The sequence below is a fragment of the Ciconia boyciana genome, chromosome 8, assembly GCF_034638445.1.
Source record: "Ciconia boyciana chromosome 8, ASM3463844v1, whole genome shotgun sequence".
Classification (NCBI taxonomy): Eukaryota; Metazoa; Chordata; class Aves; order Ciconiiformes; family Ciconiidae; genus Ciconia; species Ciconia boyciana.
In genome coordinates, this window is record NC_132941.1 from 38,353,505 (window position 1) to 38,375,270 (window position 21,766).

Consider the following 21,766-nt stretch of genomic DNA (forward strand, 5'->3'; position numbering starts at 1 on the left):
ACCTGAGGAAGACACTAAAGTCCCGAGATAAAATTGTACAGAAGATTCTTACAGCAGGTAAATTAAATTATATCCTTTAACTTCTGTTTTTCCATATTTTGTATCAAACAAACGTACTTTCCGTTTAGCTAAAACAGACCACTATTATCTGGAAAGAGGGTAAGGCACTACTCTTTCTACCCATAATTTAATTTTACCTCTGCAGTAAATCCTGTTTCCACTGGGCGTCTTTCATCCATATCTGGTTGGTTTGATAAAGCTAGCAAGCCATAGATAAACTTGCATTCAGCTATTTAAGCCTACTCTTCTCCTTTTTCCACAAACACTGCAAAACCAAGTTGAAACAGGTGCTGCTAGGGAGGTTTGTTTCTAAGTGTTTTCTCCTTCCCTCCCCTATTAGCTTCCCAATTCTCTGTAAAGGGTTAGAAAAATTAATTTTAACATTTTGACAATTTTAGCAGCAAATATTCATTGCCAGCAAATAACAAATGTGCCACCAGGGCAAATTTCCGTTCTTTCTTTCTTTGCAAGCCATATCACCTTAATAGGATAAGCAACTGCTTATTTCACCTACCTTTAAAGCTGACTGAGCTTTTTATACCTTATATATGTCTGTGGCAGGTAGCACCTTGGAGAGCCTGCACCAGCCAATCAGGCTCCACGCTTATTTCTGTAGGGAGTTCTCTCCCAATATATTCTAATTATGCCTAAAACATTTATAGAACAGCTTCCATTTTAAAAATAGCTCACAAGTCTCATAAACCACAGAGTGGATTCACTTCACCTACCCCAGGCAGACCACATAGCGGTTTGACAGCTCTCAACACTACCACAATCTACATTTTCAGGAATGCTGTGAAGGAAAAAATATGTCCACTTAACACTTCAGGGAGAATTTAAATAGATATATACTATGCTATGCTATCACTGCATAGTATGGGGTGATATTCAGACTAGGATTAAAAACTACCAAGGGTGTAAAAACTATCAAATTGATCTTAAAATTTCATTAGCTTAGGCAGTATTGATTTTACATCTTATTAACAGTAGCTTTCACAGACTAGCATTCTTCACCAGCATTACTATAAGACTTTTTAAAAAATTTTCTTTGTTTAAATAAATTGTCAGTTTTGATAAGACATTTAATTGGAAAAGGTTGAGGTTTTTTCCAGACAAGAATGGACATTGTGATTTAAAACAGAAGAGGCTCCACAATATTTACTAGCCCAGGGTACCTATGTGGGATAGGCAAGTCCCTATTTCAAAACTCTAAGAACTATTTTCTGAAACCACATTTCCTGTTTTCAGGAAAGTTCTTTTTATAATATGACAAGTGAGAGATGTTTATTAACAGTGCCTATCTGCTGCATGGTTCAGGTGTAACAGTGGTGTGTGGCACATGCAACGCTTTCTCAGGGTTTCCTAGGAGGAGTTCTCCTAGATGCTACACAGGCTGGTTTGGAGAAGGGCTGAGATAATTTTGGGGTGGTATGGCTGCAGGTTTTTCCCTCTATTTGCTTTAGACATATTGGAATTTTAAGGAAAATATCTGAAATAAAAGCTTACAAGAGCAAGGAGGCCATAGACATTCAACATATGCAAGAAAAAGGGCTTTCTGCAGCTGATCTTTCTTCCATACTTGGCTAGTCACATGCAGAAGATCTGACACCAGAGTTGCAAGCAAGACCTAAACGTTCAGATTTCCAAAGTTCAAGCAGATTAGCATACATTGAGTAACTCAGATCCCTTGGCAGTAGAACATCAAAGCAAGCCATACCACAAGAGGACCAAGAGTCTGGTCTGACAAAAAGTTATTCTTTAGATGTATCATGCTCTGTCAGTACCACATAATGTAGTGCTATGCAGAGATACCCAAACCAGCCTAAGCATGCCAGCCAGTAAAGTAACAGACCTGCCTCTATGTACTCCTCTCTCCAAGTTCGTTAATCCTTTTGAGAAGCCAAAATGGCAAAGCCAGTATAAGCATCTCTGCATGACACTACATTATGTCCCAAAGATTTAGAGCAGTAGGTGGCTTTGGCAGATTTCAGGTAAAAAAAAAAATAATAAAAAGACCTTTGACTTTTGTGACTAATTACTAATTGCCTGCCCAGTGCATCAAATCACACTCTACATGAGAAGTCAGTTATATACTTTTTTTTTTTAATTGAGAAATACTGTTTTGGTAATTAAGTAGAAGTGCACATGTGGCATCTTCAAGGAATTTTTATTGTGCTTGAGAAAGATGCCAGACTAGTACAGCCATGGAAATTGAACCACTCCATTAAAGCAGAGACAAGTACAGCAGGGGTAGTAGCAGTGTAAGCTGCCTCCACAGCTCTGACAGCCCAATTACATTAATCGTGGCCATGAGGGGACAGATTTAAGCATAAGAGTAGCACTGCACTTCTACACCATACAAAACTTGGCCTTACTGAATGATTGTCAGGGAGTGCCAGCTGCATGGTGTGGACAGCTGCCCACAAGTCACCAGCCAGACCTGTCAGTTTATTGAACATGAAGACCCAAACAGCTGTCAGGTAGTAACAAATTTTCATCATAATAACCAGGGAAAAAAAGATTCTTTATGCCATTACTAATCTTGTAAGCCACCCTTTTGTTTCATTAGTTTAACAGACACCCCTAAGAGATATCCTGGCCTCCAGTTTCATAATTTCTTTATTTTAGTCATGATACATATGTGGAAAGCAGCACGTTATTGAATCATGCATAGCCCTAACTTTTACTGCTATAGTTTGCTGCTGGTAATGTTTAAAAGACATTACCCCATTTGAATATTGCCACTGCCAGATTTATACTATTCTTAATTCCTATGCTAAGAAAAAGGAAATCACCATCAGCATTGCATGACTTCCTGCTATCTCAACATGCACAGAATACAAGACCTTTTGAAGAGGACAGCAATAATATGACAACAGAGAGAAAAAAGAAATACTAGATTCTTTGTCATACTAGCTCATTTCTCATACAACAGGTATTCCACTGATGGTTCCTTTCTGAGGTTTTTAAACAGTGATTTTAAGACCCTTACTGGAAGCCATGAAATATCACAGTAATTTGGGAAGATTCAGAAGCGGAAGTTGAAAGGAGAGCCGACTGCACCACCCCACCAGCCTCAGTCTCTCTCACACAGGCACACAGACAAAACTCTGCTGAGAGTTACACCCTGAAAAACATTCTGACACTCATCAGCAAGAAGCGGCCCGATGAGCGTGAGATCGGGGGAGCGGGGAAGGGTACAGGGACAACATGGAATGGCTGCAGTATTTGCATCACTGTCTGAAGAGCTAGGTTCAATTCCCACCTGTGTGACCTGGGGCAAGACATTTCTATGACTATTTATTTCCCTCATTTGTGTGGAAACAGCGAAACATAAACTTCCTCATTATCAGTTAATGCTCTTTTTGTCTAGAGCTTGTTTGCCCTACTATTACACAAAGTTCATCACAAGCTCAGGGTAGGTTCATCAGGTAGCACAAAAGTAAATAATAATAACTGCCCAATTTAAAATATGCCTGGGCTAGGCCTGACGCATTCAAATGCTCTTCTTTAAGCTTTAAGCTAAAATCAGGCACCACTGCACAAGCATCAATGTAATCAACTTGAGTCACTGGTCAGAAAAGAAGACAACACAGGTAGAATAGCAGTCTAGAAATTATTGCAACACCTTTGTTCAGGTTGCAATGTTTTGGGGTTTTTTTTGGTGCCTGCAAAGTGCCAGATACTTCAAAAAAGATTAAAAGAAGGAAGCGTAAGGCAGTAAAGCTGAATGTTTTCAAGACTCATGCTTACTAAAAGTGACAAACAGTAGAAAAATCAATTGCTAAACACAGGAAAAATGTGTAACAGCTATAATCTAGGCGTAGGTCAGAAGAGCCCTGATTACTGTTTTTTAAATCTGGAGGAGAACAAACAATATTAAGATAAGGAATATTCTTTGAGAAGGTTATCAAGAGGATGAAGCCAGGCTCTTTACAGTGGTACTTGATGGGAGACAATGGGTATAAGTTGAAAAAAACAAAAAAGAGGTTCAGACTGGGTATAAAGTTTTTTGTCATGGAGACAGCCAAGCAGTGGAACAGGTTGCCCAGAGAGGTTTTGCCATCACCATCCTTGGAGGTTTTCAAGACCGGGCCTGATAAAGTTCTGAGCAACCTGGTTTGATCTCATAGCTGACCCTGTGTTGAGCAGGAGGTTGAACTAGAGACCTTCTGAGATCCCTTCCAATGTGATTTATCCTATGATCCTAGTATCTGCCAAATATAACCCAGAGACATTTATAGAAAAACATTCCATGCATTATTCAATGAATAATTCAGTCAAAGGGGAGAAGGCGTATATAAAAGATAGAGGAGAGCTTTACATGTAACTCTTTCAGATGCATATGGAGACATATTAACTTTGCTTTTGCAATGTATAAACGTTTCTCTCTGGAAAAGAAATGCCACCATATTTGTGAAGGAAAAAATAAAATTACAATACTCTCTCATCAAATTTGTCCTAGTACAATAACCTCCTTACAGAGTAGAGTGTTTATGATGAATATATTACCAAGACCATTTTTACTTCTTTCTCAAGAGAGCAACATTTATTTATTTAAATTATTTATTTCAGGGAAAATTGACTAGTTTCAAGACTAAACTAAATGAACAATAGAAGTCTTCATCCTATGTCATCAAGGAGTAAAAACTAGAAGAACTCTATCCTTTTCACTCCTCAAAAGTTTAGTAGCTATCCTCTGTCCTTGCAATATTCACCAGCTCTTGTCTTTACTTTCTCTTACTCCTTTCATCTCTCTCACTCAGTGGGTAAAAGGCAAGTTGCACATTGTCGTCCTGTGATTCATCCTGAATGCAAAAATACCCTTTTAGTATGACATGTGGTGTTAATCACTATCTTCCTGTCACTTGATGTCAGAGTTGGCAATTTTTTAGCATCTTCACTGGATGGCCGTGTGTACATCATTTCCCATTTCTTCATTGCATCCAAGTATGGGTAGCAACTGCAAGTAAACTAACATATTTCAAGAGATTTTTCTTTTTTTTTCTACACATTCAGAATCTGTCTCACTTTTAGACAGTGTTAGATATTAGAGAGATTAAGCTACTCTCAATCCCAATGGATATACATCAATGCATCTTTTAATACAGGTTTTGTTGGTTTGTTTTTCTTTATCTATGTCACTGTATTCCTCTCAGCTATTTACTTATATGAGGGGAAAGCCAAGTACATTTTTCCACCCCCTGCCAATAAACTGATTGTTCTTTGGCTCAAGCTGTTCAATATATTCCAGACTAGAGCAAGGAAGTTGTTTGTCCTCAACAGTTTGGCAGTGTTCTTCTATGTTAAACAGATGCTGTGTTTTACACCCCATTCGTAACTATTTATCTACTGATGGACTTAAAGATCTTTGCACATTAGCTCTTCTTGGTTCGCAGAGGTCAAGATACACGTTAAAATATCTCATTCTTTCCTCCTCTGTGTTTGTGCTATGTGCTAATTTTATTAGAAAACTTTGTTTAGCTCAAGTTGCAGCATTAGGATTCGCATGTGGTTCTTGGAGTAGATCCTTCTGAGCCCCTAAGGTTTCACAGGTAATATCACTACTAAATTCCTTGTACGGTAAGTATCAGTTCTCACCAGGAAGCAAACTCAATGAGAGCTGTGAAAACCACAAACGAGTAACAGGAATATATAATTAATTTGTAAAGGAAATTCTCACTCTCACTAAGGTATTCAGTTCTTGGACAACTATGAAATGAACAGTTCAAAATTTCCCCTTGTAATTCAGCAGCTAATATATATCAGCCTCTCCGTAGCACCAAGGCTAAATGCAAAATCTATAATGACTTCATAAATATTTTCCTAAAATAAACCTCAAATTCTAGAAGTATGTGCTGTTAGATATTACCTATGTGCCACTCATTCACTCCTTCTTCAATTACGCAACTTCTCAACAGCCTAGCTCACTGCACCCTCCACACCTACACCATACACTTTAATCAATTTACACACAGTTAGCTAATAATAAATAAAATAGATACCCCATAGTAGAATATTTCAGAATAGAAAGTGATAATTATACTCAACACAGGACAACATGAAGATGTAAAGGATGTGCACAAAGACTAATGCACACCTACTGCAGTAAAACATCTAGCATTACACACAATGAGAACAGATGGTTTCATTATCAGGATTAGGTTAAAATCCTAGTTGATACAAAGTTATCTCCTATAGAGAATTTTACACGGGAAATTTAGAGTGTGGATACTGTTGATAATGAAGGAGCAGAGCAAAAAGATAATATGAAGGAGAACGGGCAGTATACAGTAGGAAAAACCGAGGCACTAATAAAAGATGGCATAACAACAGACAGAAGAAAGAGAATAAAAATATAAGCATTATTTCAATGGCATAAAAAATGCATACTTGACCTTATTAAAAGATTCACTAACTTCTAATGAAATAGCTCTACTTAAATGATAAGTATGATTCTGCAGAGAACCCTTTTCAAACATGTAGTTATAATTTCTTATAGTACAATCCCTAGTAATAAATCTTTTGATCTTAGCAACAAAAGAATCAAAATGAAAGAGTAGTCTCAGAAAAACACAGATTTTTCCCATGCTTTCACACTAAATCTACTCAGCAAAACAATCACAGAAGGTCAAGGTAGAGAGGAAAGAATAATTTAGGTCAAAAGATTTATTTATAATATCCAGTGCAAATCCATCATCACAAGTAACAGAAAAATATTCCCTGTTCTGGAAATGTAATTGCATGCAATGGCACCCAGATAAAAGTTATAGTAGGAACCTAGATAATAATCAAGCAGATAAAGAACTGATGATGAATGAAACAAAATTTTAACAGACAAGTAGCTAGTCACTTCAGTATTGAACATCTTTAATGAAATAAAATGGTTGCCAGCAATATTTTCTGTTTGAAACTGAAGTATAATTTGTGCATTGGGGCTACAGTAGCACAAGAAACTGCCAAATTTGTGTGCGCGTGTGTGTGAGATTGACTGATTTAATAGATGGTATGGAAAAAATACGTAATACTAATATTGTCCACACCTATATGAACTGGTGCTTTGCAAGAGGAAAGCAGGCCAAAAGGGCAGAGCAGAATACAAGAATATTGGCATTGACGTAACCTTGGATCACCTATTTTATGTACAAACAAGCACCTCTGCTCTGAGAGCAGTTTTACAAGCATTAAATTAGTAAGGAAAAGAAAAAAAAAATATTTCTCAAAAATATTTTTGGAGCCAGTAGAAGGTAGAGAATATCTTTTATATAAGGAAAACTAAGAAGACTAAGATTGCACCATCTGGCTTAGAGGTATATGGTATGATCAAGGGATGATTTTACAGGAGTCTATAAAACCATGAGCAATTGGAAGAACAAGGTCCTCAGTGCTATTCTTCTGTGTGAAAATACAAGCATCAGATGAAATTATTAGGTAGCAGGTTAAAACCAAACAAAAAGAGGTATTGCCTTTAACATATCTAGACCCTGAAATTCACTGATACAGGATGTGGCAATTAAGAGGGAAAGGGATTTTGAATTGGCTGGCCACACTTTGAACACCTGTCACCCCCTCCATACCGGCCTTAGCGAACAAGTAGAAAAAAGTATTTGTAAAAAGAGATGCAAAACCCCTGTTACTGTTAGAGAAATAATTTATTTTTAAGGTCACATCCACCATTTTTATTGTTCAGCTGTGTGCCACATAAGATAGAGAAATATGGATAACAGCCTATCATTTCCCTTTTGTGTTCACATTCAATCCAGAAGCATTATTAACAATGCATACAAGATTTTAAAACATAAAATTTTCTAAGAAATGTTCATTTATTGAAAATGTATTAGCCTCGTGGCAAAAACAATACTGTTTTTCTGAATACATAAACCCTGTTGTCCAATAGACATGTTGGAAAACATTTTCTCAGGACACGTGTCTGATATCCAACATCTCTATATCGTGCAATCAGATCCTTCACACACGCATGAATATATAATCTCTGTGGCAAAGAAAAAAACATAAACGCATAGCATGAGTGACTTAACTGCAGAAGGTTGCAAAGTCAAAGTTGGAATTAGAAATCTGTTCCGGGTTTCAAACATTAACATCTTATCACAGCAATTTGGTATAAACCACTACTTTACTTTTTTAAAATGCCAGTCATGTGGGTGGCAATGCCTTGGTTATTTCCTACTATCACTTGGAAATTTTATAAATATGATCTGTGTTCCAAGAACTGTTTTTCTTTTGCTGTGCAGAATTTTTCTCCCAGTGTTAGTTTTTCACCAATGATAGATAAACTCTGTATTTTCACTTTTAAAAAGTATGTGGCATTTACTTGCCCTTTGTCTTTAATCATCCAGTGTACATTCTAGAACTAGACACCATCTTGAATTAATAATTGGAAGAAAGTATAATGAAAAGGTGCAAATGGAAACATACAAAAAGTCCTGTTAAAAAGTATAAACTATGCTTCTACAAACAACTTTTCAATTGATACCCTTTTTCATGAAAGCCTGGCAGTCACATATATTTCTCTAATGACTCCCATCTGTGCTCTCATCTATAATAAAGAGCTGACTGATATCATTATAATACAGGGTAGTTTTCTATCAAATGTGTTACTTAGACTTCAATACTAAACCCATCAAGGCACATGGTTTCTCAGAGCACTGCCCACAGAAGAGAAAGAGTCTCTCATGAACTAAAACCAGGTGAAAAAATTATTTGTATATTTCTCTAGTCTGCAAGCAAAGCCTATTGAATTAATCTATGACCAAAATTTAATTTCTCCTCAGAATACTGCATTTTTCATATAGTTTCATTACTCACCTAAGTCTGGGAATAGTATTTGACAACTAAGCTTAGCTATTGTTTTCAAAATTATTAATTTATTTTTTCTATTGGCTACTGGGCAATTTATTGTGACAATCTTTGACATTATCCAGCCAGCTCTATTTGCAAATCATTAAAATAGTTAGCTGTTGTTTTCCACCCAAAACAAAGTTGCTCAAAAGCAGGAAAAACATCTTAAAGATCTGATTCAGCTTGTTTTGTGTAACACCTCTCTCTGTCCCTGTAGACAATCAGAAAGAGGTATGGCATCATTAAACAAATCCACCCAAAGAAAAAAATTTGCACTCAACTAACAGCAGACATGACTGCACCATACAAAAGCTTTTCATTTGCAACTTTGTGTAATACAAATACCATAACACTATCTTGTGACCATCCTCCTCCTTGTCAATGGCCCTGTGAGCAGCTGTACACAACAGACAACAAGCAATGACAAAGGACAAAGAAAATGTATATGGCCAGTCTGAGAGAAGACCTTGGAGAGAACACACACCACCTATAGTATCTTTTTTTATTTCCACTTAAAAATGGAAAAATACAGATTCCTCTGTTGAACTTTTTTAAAAATTATTTTTATTAGTGATAGAACTGATCTGTAAAGCCTAGAATATTTCAGGCATGCTAGCAGATAGGGTTTTATCTTAGGCAATGCCTAACATTAAAGGCACATCTTTGTGCAGATACTAAACTGTCATTGGAAAGAACAGAATGTATAGATGAAGATGCACAAATAGTCCTTTGATAGAGAGGTGTTATGCCCAGCTTTCTCCAAATGTTCCAGTATTGACTAGTAAAGAGTAATTTGATGCCAGGCCACTGCCAGCTTTTCATTACTGCTATTTTAATGTCTTTCCATGGAAGCATGATCTCCTATTTTATAGCTGTCAAATGCGTTATGAAAATAAGTAAAAATCTTGTTCATACACGTTGAGCTCTACATTTCAGTGTAGGCAGTGTGTTCCAACAAGATATACTTGACAAGGAATTATTTCCTTTATGTTTTTCAGGGGTTTCAGTCATATAACGCTTAACTCAAAATGCATCTGCATGCTGTTAATTGTACATGGAAAAAATATGTAGAGGAGATACATTTACAGATAAGTAGTAAATTTATATTTTTAAATCCAAAACCAAAGGCCCTACAACAGATTTTGTATGCCCAAGGCTTCACACCTGCATATTTGCTGTTCCAAAAAGTATCAACAGATGTTATTTATGATGTCAGAAAAGGCTGCTTGAATCCAGGACTCTAAAACTTGCAGTAGCACTTGAATCTAGTCACGATTACATTCAGCAAAGTGAATCATGCACCACCTTTCCAGCAAATGCGTGTTATCCCAAGAAGCTAACCTACAAAGGTTTTATACTTTTATTCAGTTCCCTAATTTACCTGCCTCTGTCTGCAACTATATCATACTGCACTTTCATCCTATCACACTTTCAACATAGCTAGGGTAAAAGTGCCTTGGCATTAAGAAAGAAGCAGAAAACCAATTCCCATATTCAAGGAAATTGTAACTTGAGAAGATAATGAATCAATAATACAGTGTCTCCTGGTTATCACAGTCCCTGAACAATTTCATAAGTGTAGGTCAAGAGCCTTAGATCAGACAGTGTCCTGGTTAGACTGCAGTTTGGTTACCTCTGTCTTTCCTCTCACACAGTTTTGTCTAAATTGGATACTTTCCCAAGTAAGGCCACATTTGTTTTTCAAGCTGTCCTTGATCACTCTTTTCTGCCAATTGCTTCCTAACCTATGTCAAGCCCTGTAATTTCCCACCAGTTCTTACATCACCTGGTACTCCACCAGAAACAGCAATATTGTGAATGCTGACCTATGAAGAATACCATATGGCTGCAGATGTTCTTAAGTACCATGTTGTCTAACCCACCTCACAGTAAGCCCAGGAGCCATGGTAATTAAAGGCTGGATACCACCCAGAGGCTAGTGTATAGCACACTCCCAAAATTCTCCAATATGTAGAGATACTCTAATTTTATTAATAAATATTTTAGGAAAATAGATTTAATGAGAGTTACAGTAACAGGCACAAATATAAACTAGGATGTGCATTTATAGAGAGAAGTAACTATGGGTCATCCCCACATACACACATTGTTGGTCTAGTTAATAGATATTCTCAAACTATAGTGCACCGGAATATTCATGAAGGTGCGTTTATTTTCACTCATCTTTTACTCATTGAATTCCAACTTTTATCTGTAACATTGCCAATAAGAATGCCTAAAAAAATTATAACCACAAGTACAAACATTTATGCTTCATTGTGCAAACATTTGTGCTAAATAAACCTCAGAGTATGTCCTTTACCAAAGCAACCACATTTAAAAATTTAAATACATATTCAAAGGAAATATTTCTCTAATATTTCTCCCTTAGCTCTGGGAACACAGAAGATACATTATCCACAACTTTCAGTCAAGCATTTTTATGACATCAAATTAAATGAAAAATATTTTAAAGTGGAAGATTCCATACAGCAGCACACAGACCTGACAAAAGTGCAATATACTAGCCAATTTTTTTTTTTTCTTATGAAAGTCAAGGCATATCTTCTCTGCATACTCTAGAGAAAATATTATCCTTATTGATTATCAGTATATCTCCTTGAAGATTAAAATTACTAAATGTTTCTTCATTACAGAACATTTTTATCTTCAAAACCCTCAATAGATATCATCTAAAAGGATGTGCTTACACAGAGAGACAGCATTTTCTTTCTCTCTAAAGACATGGAACATACAGGCAATCTATAGAGAGTAATTGCATTTAACATAATTGGCTAACTATGCACACCCTTCACTATGCAATAACATTAAAGCTAGGCTTTTAAATGCTATTCTAGTTTATGTGTTTGGATACAGCCACAGCAAAGGACAAATGACCATGATTATTGTTTTTTATTTTACTGCTTATTTCATCTCTATTCATTGCACAAAGATTATAATGTAGCAAACCAAAAGCAAGAGGAATCTTCAGATGAAAGGATGATAAACAAGTCTTTAACACTGTAGAAGGCTTTCTTGAGTGAGCAACTAGTATGTCTCTGGGGAGAAAATGCCCCACTGCTAGAAAAAGTAAGTTTATCTTAATTAGTAGATCAATGAGCATAATTATATTCTATTATGAAAAAGGACTGACTTAGTAAAGTACGAGTTGGCTTGACCGGTTAAAGCACAGCTGAGAACCCCGAGTCCATAAAATTGGCTTGGAGATCTAGGAATGGTTCTCCATGAAATTTTCAGTACTTTCAGCTGCCAAGTAGAAATAGTCTCTCTCAGGGTACTCTGAACACTTCTACACATGAAAATAATAATGCAACCATCATACGCCTATCCATGACCCCATATATAAATGGAGTCCTTTGGTCACAACCATCCAATTATCACCTATGTTATCTCAGTAAGTAATCGGACTTTGATCTCTCTTATTGATTTCTATGGAAATATGAAGTGACTCTTCAAAACAAAAAGCTATTTGTTCAGGGAAACATAAAACAAGAAGAAAAGAGTAAAAAAGAAGTGCATAGGAGCGATATGCAAGTTTTCCATGCAAGTTTTGGTAGGTCTACTTGTTCCAAGTACCTACCATAACTGGGAACACATAAAATGGCTGTCCAGAAGCCTTTGTCTTAACCTGATTTAATCAGTGTGCATTCCTCTGAGCTCACAGGCAGGGTTTCATTCTTTTCAAAGTTTCTTTGTTCTGGGAATTTGGAGCCTGCCCAATCTGATTAGTTCATCAATAAAGGTATAGAGGACAAAAGTACACTTCTACAAAAGAGTTTGCTGCTCATTCAGCACCTTCAGTTATGTTACTATCATTGCCACCTTCATGCAGGTCTCCTTCAGGACTGAATTAATGCTTTTACTTCTGTAGCACAGAGTATGAAAAAAAAATCAGGTGTGCACCAATAATATTAATTAGAAATAAACACATCATACTCCACTATGGCAACAAGCTCCTTACAGAAAAGGATACGGGCAAGGATGACCGAGTACTGTATTTTCAGTTTTCTAAAGAAACATCTCATTAGTCACACACTGGTGTTCTGGGGCTCTGGAGTCAACACCCTGCCACTGCCATAGGTTGTACTTTTTTCTGCAACTCAGGGAAAAGGCAAACAACATAAGCATGCAGGAGATAACTGCAGTTATGATATGGGCTGCTCAGATACTGTGATAACAGAAATGAAATAATTGTCTTAGACAGAGACATTTGCCTGGACAGAAATTAATATCTTCCCTAATAGATAGCAGGATCTATTAATGAGAATATTAACTAAATACAAAAATAATTAATTTCCCTTTGAACTAAAAGACGGATTCGATCATTTACTAAAGGGCATAAGTCTGCCTAGAGAGAACAAAATGACAGAACATCAACTTTCCAATGTTAACACTGAAATTTGGCTACGCAAAGTTCATGGTACAATCTAAAATTGCAGTAGTAAGAATAAAGAAGGGTCTTTCAGAGCTTTTCAGATCACAGTTCACATGTGCAGATGAGATCATGCTAGCTCTATGGTTTGTGGCAAGAGCATGACAGTAACCAAGACAACAGCACAAATGCTTACTGCAAATTCCTCTTATTAGAGTATACAGAATGTGGTGACCAGCCTATTCGTTCCTCCAGATAAAGCCCAGTCATCTATATTAGCACAAGACCTCATTAAGACTAAAGCTTGTCTCAGCTAATTAACATTAACTCTTGCATTTATCATGCCCAGCTTTAGTCAGCTGGTGCATGGTTAGGGGTTCAAATTGGGAGCAAAAAATCTGTAAGTTGTACCACAACACTCAACAAAAGCAAATCTTAACAAATTCCATGTGGCAAACTGCACAGGGTAGAAATATTTGTGCAAGGATGGGCCCCTACAAGTATATTGACCTACCATTGATACTCTTCTGCTGCACTATATTGTATTCAACAGAGCACTTAAGCATGCATGCTATTCCCCTTTATTTCTGTTAGATCATAGAATGCTTTGGATTGGAAGGGACCTTTACAGGTCACCTAGTCCAACCTCCCTGCAATAAGCAGGGGCATCTTCAACAAGATCAGGTTGCTCAGAGCCCCGTCCAACCTGATCTTGAATGTTTCCAGGGATGGGGCCTCCACTACCTCTCTGGGCAACCTGTGCCAGTGCCTCACCACCCTCACTGTAAAAAATTTCTTAAATCCAGTCTAAATCTGCCCTCCCTTAGTTTAAAACCATTGCTCCTTGTCCTGTCACAACAGGCCCTGCTGAAAAGTCTGTCCCTGTCTTTCCTATAGGCCCCCTTTAAGTACTGGAAGGCTGCTGTAAGGTCTCCCTGCAGCCTTCTCTTCTCCAGGCTGAACAACCCCAGCTCTCTCAGCCTGTCCTCACAGGAGAGGTGCTCCAGCCCTTGGATAATTTTTGTGGCCCTCCTCTGGACCCGCTCCAACAGCTCCATGTCCTTCTTGTGCTGAGGGCTCCAGAGCTGGACGCAGTACTCCAGGTGGGGCCTCACCAGAGCAGAGTAGAGGGGCAGAATCACCTCCCTTGACCTGCTGGCCACGCTTCTTTTGATGCAGCCCAGGATGCAGTTGGCCTTCTGGGCTGCGAACACACATTGTCGGTTCATGTCTAGCTTTTTGTCCACCAGTACCCCTAAGTTCTTTTCTGCAGGGCTGCTCTTGATCACATCATCCCCCAGCCTGTATTGAAACCGAGGATTGCCCCGACCCAGGTGTAGGACCCTGCACTTGGCCATCCTCCAAGTTTGTAGAGTGGCATTGCATTTGAAATTGGATGCCTTCTTTATAGGGAAGGATAAAACAACTCTTTCATATTAACCAGTCTTGAACTCTAGCGACTCCAGCACAACCTGAATGCATTCTGAACTTTGAAATAGGTTCCATTAAATTTCAGTGCACCTCTGCTCTTATTGCTTTCTAGTCAGTTGAATGCTTATCTGTACAAAACCTTCTGAGTTATGTTCATCATTACTTTCAGGTTCATGGCTGCTCTAGCTTCCCTGACAGCATCAGAATGACCTCATTCTTCACATTCATTTGTTCTTCCCATAAATAAATTTCTCAGGTCACATAAGTTCATTTCAAAGAGGTGTCTTCTTTTGCTAAGCACTATAACATGTCAGTCATCCAGACGTGTGATGGTCTTCAGCTACCTAATTCATCATGGACTGTCTCAGCATACACCTTTCCTTTGCACTTGCCCACAAGCTTAATGCAAATCTTACTGAAGCCAAAGGGCTTAAGGGAGCCTTTTTCCTTTTCAGCATCCTTTAGATGAGCTGTATTTTCTAACCTGCAGTTCTTGATACAAAAAATTACATTCGAGTAAACATGTTTCTGTCTATTCTGGTGACCAGTCATTATCAAATGCAAACTAATTCTTCCCTTTTGAAAACATAGGTACTGTCTGGGGCAACCATGAAGATAATTCTACTGATTTTTTAAAAATACTGTTGCTATTATCTTTTGTTTAGTAAGCTCCTGAGTCATCATAGGAAACTTATTTCAGCAGAAGGGCTAGAAAATCCACCCACCCAAAATTTACCATAGGTATGTGTACTAAAAAGACATTATAAATTTGGGACTCAGTTCTTCTTACTATGAGTTCTGGATTTTATTCAGTCACTGTGACAGTGCAGACATAGAGAACAAAATATCAAACTTCAATTTCTTACATAAAACCATTTCCCTTTACAGTGATTAAATTTCTCTATCAATAGCTAATCATTATCATATTACAAAATCTCACAACTGCACTTACAATTTTTTGCAATAATCCATATTTTATTGTGTGCTACGCTATGTTGAAGCTCCTTAAGTATTTTTTGGCATACGTTTTTGAGAACATCTCAAACTTCTCAAAAACTTCTGTATTTTCATGGTAGGTTTTGTGGAAGAAATCTTATCACCATTTTATAAGATGACGAATAGAGGCAAAAGTGAGGTTAACTAAGAGACACAGGGCATCTTCTGGGGGAATCATATTGTTGCCATTTGTCCTGGTTTTGGCTGGGATAGAGTTAATTTTCTTCCTAGTAGCTGGTATAGTGCTGTGCTTTGGATTTAGTATGAGAATAATGTGATAACACACTGACGTTTTAGTTGTTGCTAAGCAGTGCTTACACCAGTCAAGGACTTTTCAGCTTCCCATGCTCTACCAGGGACACAAGAAGCTGGGAGGGGACACAGCCAGGACGGCTGACCCAAACTGGCCAAAGGGCTATCCCATACCATATGACGTCATGCTCAGTACAAAAACTGGGGACAGTTGGCCAGGGGGCAGCGATCGCTGCTCGGGGATGGCTTGGGCATCGGTCAGCGGGTGGTGAGCGGTTGCATCACTTGTTTTTTTCCCTGGGTTTTGTTTCTCTCTCTCTCTTATTGTTTTCTTTTTCATTACATTTTTTTCCCCCCAATTATTAAACTGTTCTTATCTCAGCCCACAGGTTTTCTTACTTTTGCCCTTCCAATTCTCCTCCCCATCCCATGGGGGGGAAGGGTGAGCGAGCGGCTGTGTGGTGCTTAGTTGCCGACCGAAGCTAAACCACAACACCATTGTAATTGCATGGCTGTACTTTTTTCCTCAATTTATTTAAAAATCAAATAAACTTTTAAACAAAAAAGTTATGGGCATGGAGCATTGCAAGCTTGTAAACTATTCAGTTACTGCATCTTTGCACTTTCTGCCCTAATGGTGGATTTAGAGAGATGCTAGTCAGTTTTAAACAATTATAGAAGTTGATTGGATGCCAAAGCAGAAATGGAGTGGATTTGTTCTTATTTATCAAAAAGCCCTGTTGCTTATTTTATTTTTATTGTTTTCTCCGTTACTATTCTGCTGCATTGCAATTAAATTAAAAGGCCCAACTGGCAGGAAAAATATAATGAGTTATTGCACTGGTATAACCTATTCTGGGAATTGAAAAAGGCTAAGACTTTCTCAGCATGCAGCAAGGTTTTCTAAGAAAACCATCCACGGTTCCTTCTGTAATGAGAATTTGCATATCAAATACTCATTAGTTTGGAGTGGTGGGAAAATGTTTACAAAAGGTCAAATCCATATCCCCTTTCATAGCCATTAAAGAAAACAATTATAACATACTTAGAAATAATTATAAAATATTTTAACAAAGTATTTTTGGTTGTTACTTGCAACTATTTATCAAAGATTCCTGGGTTTAAATGTGTGATTTTCAACTTTTCCACAGACTGCAAGCAAGTTAAGAACCACACATTTAAATATGTGCAAGACTACAAAAATGGAGTCAAATGTCAGAAAGGATATGAAGAAAACCTTCAATTTTAGCAGTTAAATATATTAAGAATTCCCAAATATAACATAAGAGAAAACAAATAAAATTTTCTAACATGCATGAAACATCTTAGAGAATCAACTGCACCCTCCTCTCTCTCTCAACATGTTCTTCCTTAATGTATCCAAATTGTACGTTTCTAACCTATATCCATTTAACTACCTTATGCTGTTGAATAAGGCTGCATGCACATTGTTTCATTAAGATATTGTTAAAGTTACAATGTTGTCAACAATTTAACTAAGTTAAATTTTAGCAAGTACGTGGAAAAATAACTAGCCTGCCTCCACTAATGTTTTATGAGGACCTTCAAGCTATTACCAAATTTACAAACATTTTAAACCAACAAAGTCACATGCTTTTATTATGTCATTAACAGAATCATCTTCCTTTTCTTGCACTAAAGATGAAACCATCAGACATCTAACTGTCAGACAGAATTCCCTTCTGCTCGTTGCTGAAACTGACTCTTTCTAGTTGTTACTACTGAAAGTCTCAACTATTTATTTCAGGGTATGTTAGACTTTATAATGGAAAGTTCTGATTTTTAGATTCTGAAACCTAGAGACACACCAAGTATAAGATCTTTTCTATGTGCACGTTCAGAATACAATTCACTAACAGCCATATAGAAAGGCTGTGTATATGGACAACTATAAATAAAAAGTTATAAAAAGTTCTATACATTTTATATGTATATAATTTGTGTATATATACTTTACATGTATCTAGTCTTCACTTGGCAACTGGTGTACGAAGAAATATGTATTTAATATTTTACTTTTATAACACCCAATTTACTGCCACTGAACCATGTGGCACTAGCTAAATGCAGGCTAACTTTCTCTGGATCAGGCATTGGCCATAAGTGCTAGTATTCATAACTATAGTTAGTATGAACAGGTTTCTTGTCACTATAATTACTATAAATTCCCTATTTATCTTTTACCTGAAGCACTGAACAGATTACAGAGAGAGCACAGTTAGGAATTGCAGAAGCCTTTCTGAAGGCAGCCAACAGCCAGTGCAGAGTGTGTCACCCAGAGCAGTAAGTCATCATTCTTTATCATGCGGATATATCTAACCACACTTCCATCTGTAAAGTACAGCTGGGACCTTTAAAAAAGTCCCACACGTTAACTGTGTAATGTTTTCTGAAGAGACCATTTGAGACAACCTGGGCTAGATTTGTCAGAGTAACTTCACAGAATCTAAACATGCCAGACCTGAGCTTAGTGCCCCTCATTCATGCCTGAAGTGGATTCTGCAGAGCCTTGCTGGTACCTTTTTTCCTTTCTTTTGCAAACCTCATGCTGTAGAGATGTCTATGTGCTAAAAGCATTTCTTGCTCCTCACTTTTATTCTTTATGGCTCACGAGACTTTAGAGACCTCCCTACTCTCCTCCACTATCAGAGACACCAAAACTTTTCAGAATGAGAGAGAAACACACGTTTTCCACCTAGTGATGAATTGCTGCTAAAGGAGTGGTAAAGGGGAGGTGAAGAAAGGCACATTTGGTTCTAAATTACATCATAAGTGTAAGAAGAACGACTCAGAATAGTCTCTGCTTCTGAGACAGCACACACAACAGTACACCTACTAGAATGGTTTCAAAACCTTTCAAAACCTCTTTGCATGTCTTTGCTTTAGTCCTATTTTCTCCCAGATAGCACAGGCATGTCAGGTGTTTTGAAGTCTAGGATAACTACAGTTCAGTTCAATGATCACCTAGTAGTACCATTATACAGGCATCTAATTTCTGTGACAGACCAGGGATTTTGGCAATAGCAACTAGAACTTTTAACAAGAATTTTCTGGTAAAATAATCTCATTTTACAACATAGCTGGAAGTCTTCAAAAGCCCATGAACCCATGATAATTATTTTATTCAACAATTTACCAACCATTCTGTAGGTCTATACTTCCTTCCCACATAACAACCTTTTGAATCAATATGCCACTGGAGTGTCAAAAATTGTTTAAGGATCAGTGACCTATAACTCTCACCGTGCTGCAACATCTTTATTTTTCAGTCAGCTGTAAGCTCATCCTTTCCTTTTCTTGTTTTATTTCTTTTCCTTCCATCCTAGGCCTTCCTCTGACATGCCACTCATTTATGGTCCAAAACAGGCAGGAGTCTCTATGTCAGCTATAATAGATGAACTTGATAATCATTTGCTCTTCTCTACTTCCCAATGATTTACATCCCCTTCCTAACTCTTCCCCTAGCTTTTTAAAAAATGCCATTATAGCTAACATTTGAAAGGTCACCTTGCTTCCAAGCCCAGGACTTTCTACCAACTTAATCAAGAGCCTGTACCCCCAAAAAAGGCAAAAAAAGTCTTTGACACCAAATGCTTCTGTTATTGCAGACATTAGTAACAGGGCTGACAAAATTACCTGCTCCTTGCCACAACCTCTGCCTTTCTGAGGAATGCTGTGCACTGCTGCAAGATATGAATAAAAATTGGGGAGGAGCATATTGCCATGGAAATACTTACAAATGCCTTAATTTCAGAGTCACACTACCACAGGGAGTTTCCAGCTTGCTGGGAATGACTCAAGTGTTTATCTCCCAATTGCAAATGATATCCCAATTATGTCTGGATTATGAAAGTATCCCCTTTTCTCATTATTTTCTCTTGAGTTGAGCTCCACAGCTCCTGTCCCATGAAACTATTGTCTTTATTCTTTTTGCTTTTCTATTCTTTTCTCTAAACAGATCTGATGAGAAGTCACAGCTTCAAATATAGATTGTTAGACTAAAACCAACCCCTTTCCCCAAGTACCTTTTGATGCTAACAGGTATCTAAACAAGGATTGGAAATTTTCAGAAATGTTCCCTGCTCTTCAGTTCCTACATGGACATTTACAATCAGACCTTCATGAGAAACTATCATCCACTTTTGATGCATACATTAACAGTAAGGCAACAGTGTGCAGCTCCATTTCCATTACCCCTCCAATGCAAATTAATCCTTTTGTTAGGACATAAGTTACTAGGTGCTATTTGGGAGTTATTTGTGTTTCTATGCAGTAAGTTTCTGCAAAACTAAAGCACACTTTTTGTATTTCCTCATCTAATACACTGTCAATTTCCTGGTCTTTCTGCATGATCCAAGCTTAGTGGGTACAAAATATTAAATTTTAGTTTTGTCATATGGATCTGCCCAAGAGAATCCTCCTTTGTTTTCAAGTCTATGAAATCTAGAATTTCTAATAGCTGTTCCATGTTCGAAATGTAATATGTATCAAAATACCTTTGCTTACTTTAATCCTATCTACTAAGTGTTTTGACTAGCAAATGCAACAGAGGTCAGTACAATATCTTACTATTAGCCTTTGGCAAATATTTTGTCTTTATCAGCATATTTTCTCGAACAATTGTTTTTTTAAGTAAGGTGTAGATTTTCTTCATTTTGTAAGAGTGACAGTTGGCAAGTGACCTTTAATATAATGAAGCAAGAATGACAATATAAAGGCTAATCCTTTGCAGATAGTAATGAGTTCCAGTACAAATTTGCAACTCAACCTTGGCTGTCAAGAGAAAATCAGAACTATATTATGAGTTGCTAAGCAGAGCCTATTCAGTCTGTCCTTTGGACAAGCTCTAATAAGTTACATGACTGATTAATAAGTTCTCTAAGCAACAAAAAAGTGGAAAGTCGAAGTACAGCAGTCACCTTTACAAGATCATTGCGTAAATCCTGCATCTCAACTTATCTCTGTAAATTTCAACTCAGATTCCCTGGGTGCTATCAAAGCAATTATAACTGGAAGCACAATAGTTGTCATTAGGAAAGGCAGACCTGCATGTTATTGATCCACTCATGCCTTTGTCCTATCCCTTCACTGCCAACCTGTCCCGTTCTCTTAGAATGCTGTTGGTGATAAAATACTTGTTCACTTAATTACTTTCATTAATGATGAACCTCAAGCTTCAAAACATGCAACAAAGACAAGAGACTAATTAGGTATTGAGTTGTCCTTATCATATTAAGTTCAGTTAATCCATGATTGTTCCCATACAATTATTTCAGAGAGTACATCTTTTCTTCTTAGGTGGAGTTACCATCCAATGAAAAAAGTAATCTTTTAGCTCCACTAAAGTATAGTCGGCCATTTTATGATGATATCTTTAGGAGATGTGTAGAAGATAAAAAACTGAAACATGTTTTCAAGCCAAATTAGTGGGGCAATGAGATTACAATGTTCTCAAGCAATTTGAATCTCCCTCTGATCAAAGGGAAAAAGCACAGGTAGAAGGGAAAATAAAATTTCTTAAAAAATGTGATAATGTATTATCGGTCTTAAGAAATTATGTAGCACCTATTGATATATTTTCTGACCTCTGTAGCACTACATCAACACCTGTTGGTATTAACCACACTGCAAAACTGTGAAATCATGATGTGCAGAATTCACTGCTATGATGCCAGTATCTCCATTATCTTCTTGTACAGTGTTACAAAGTTATCGATAACGCACCTCATCCCTATGGCATTTTTAATACGACAA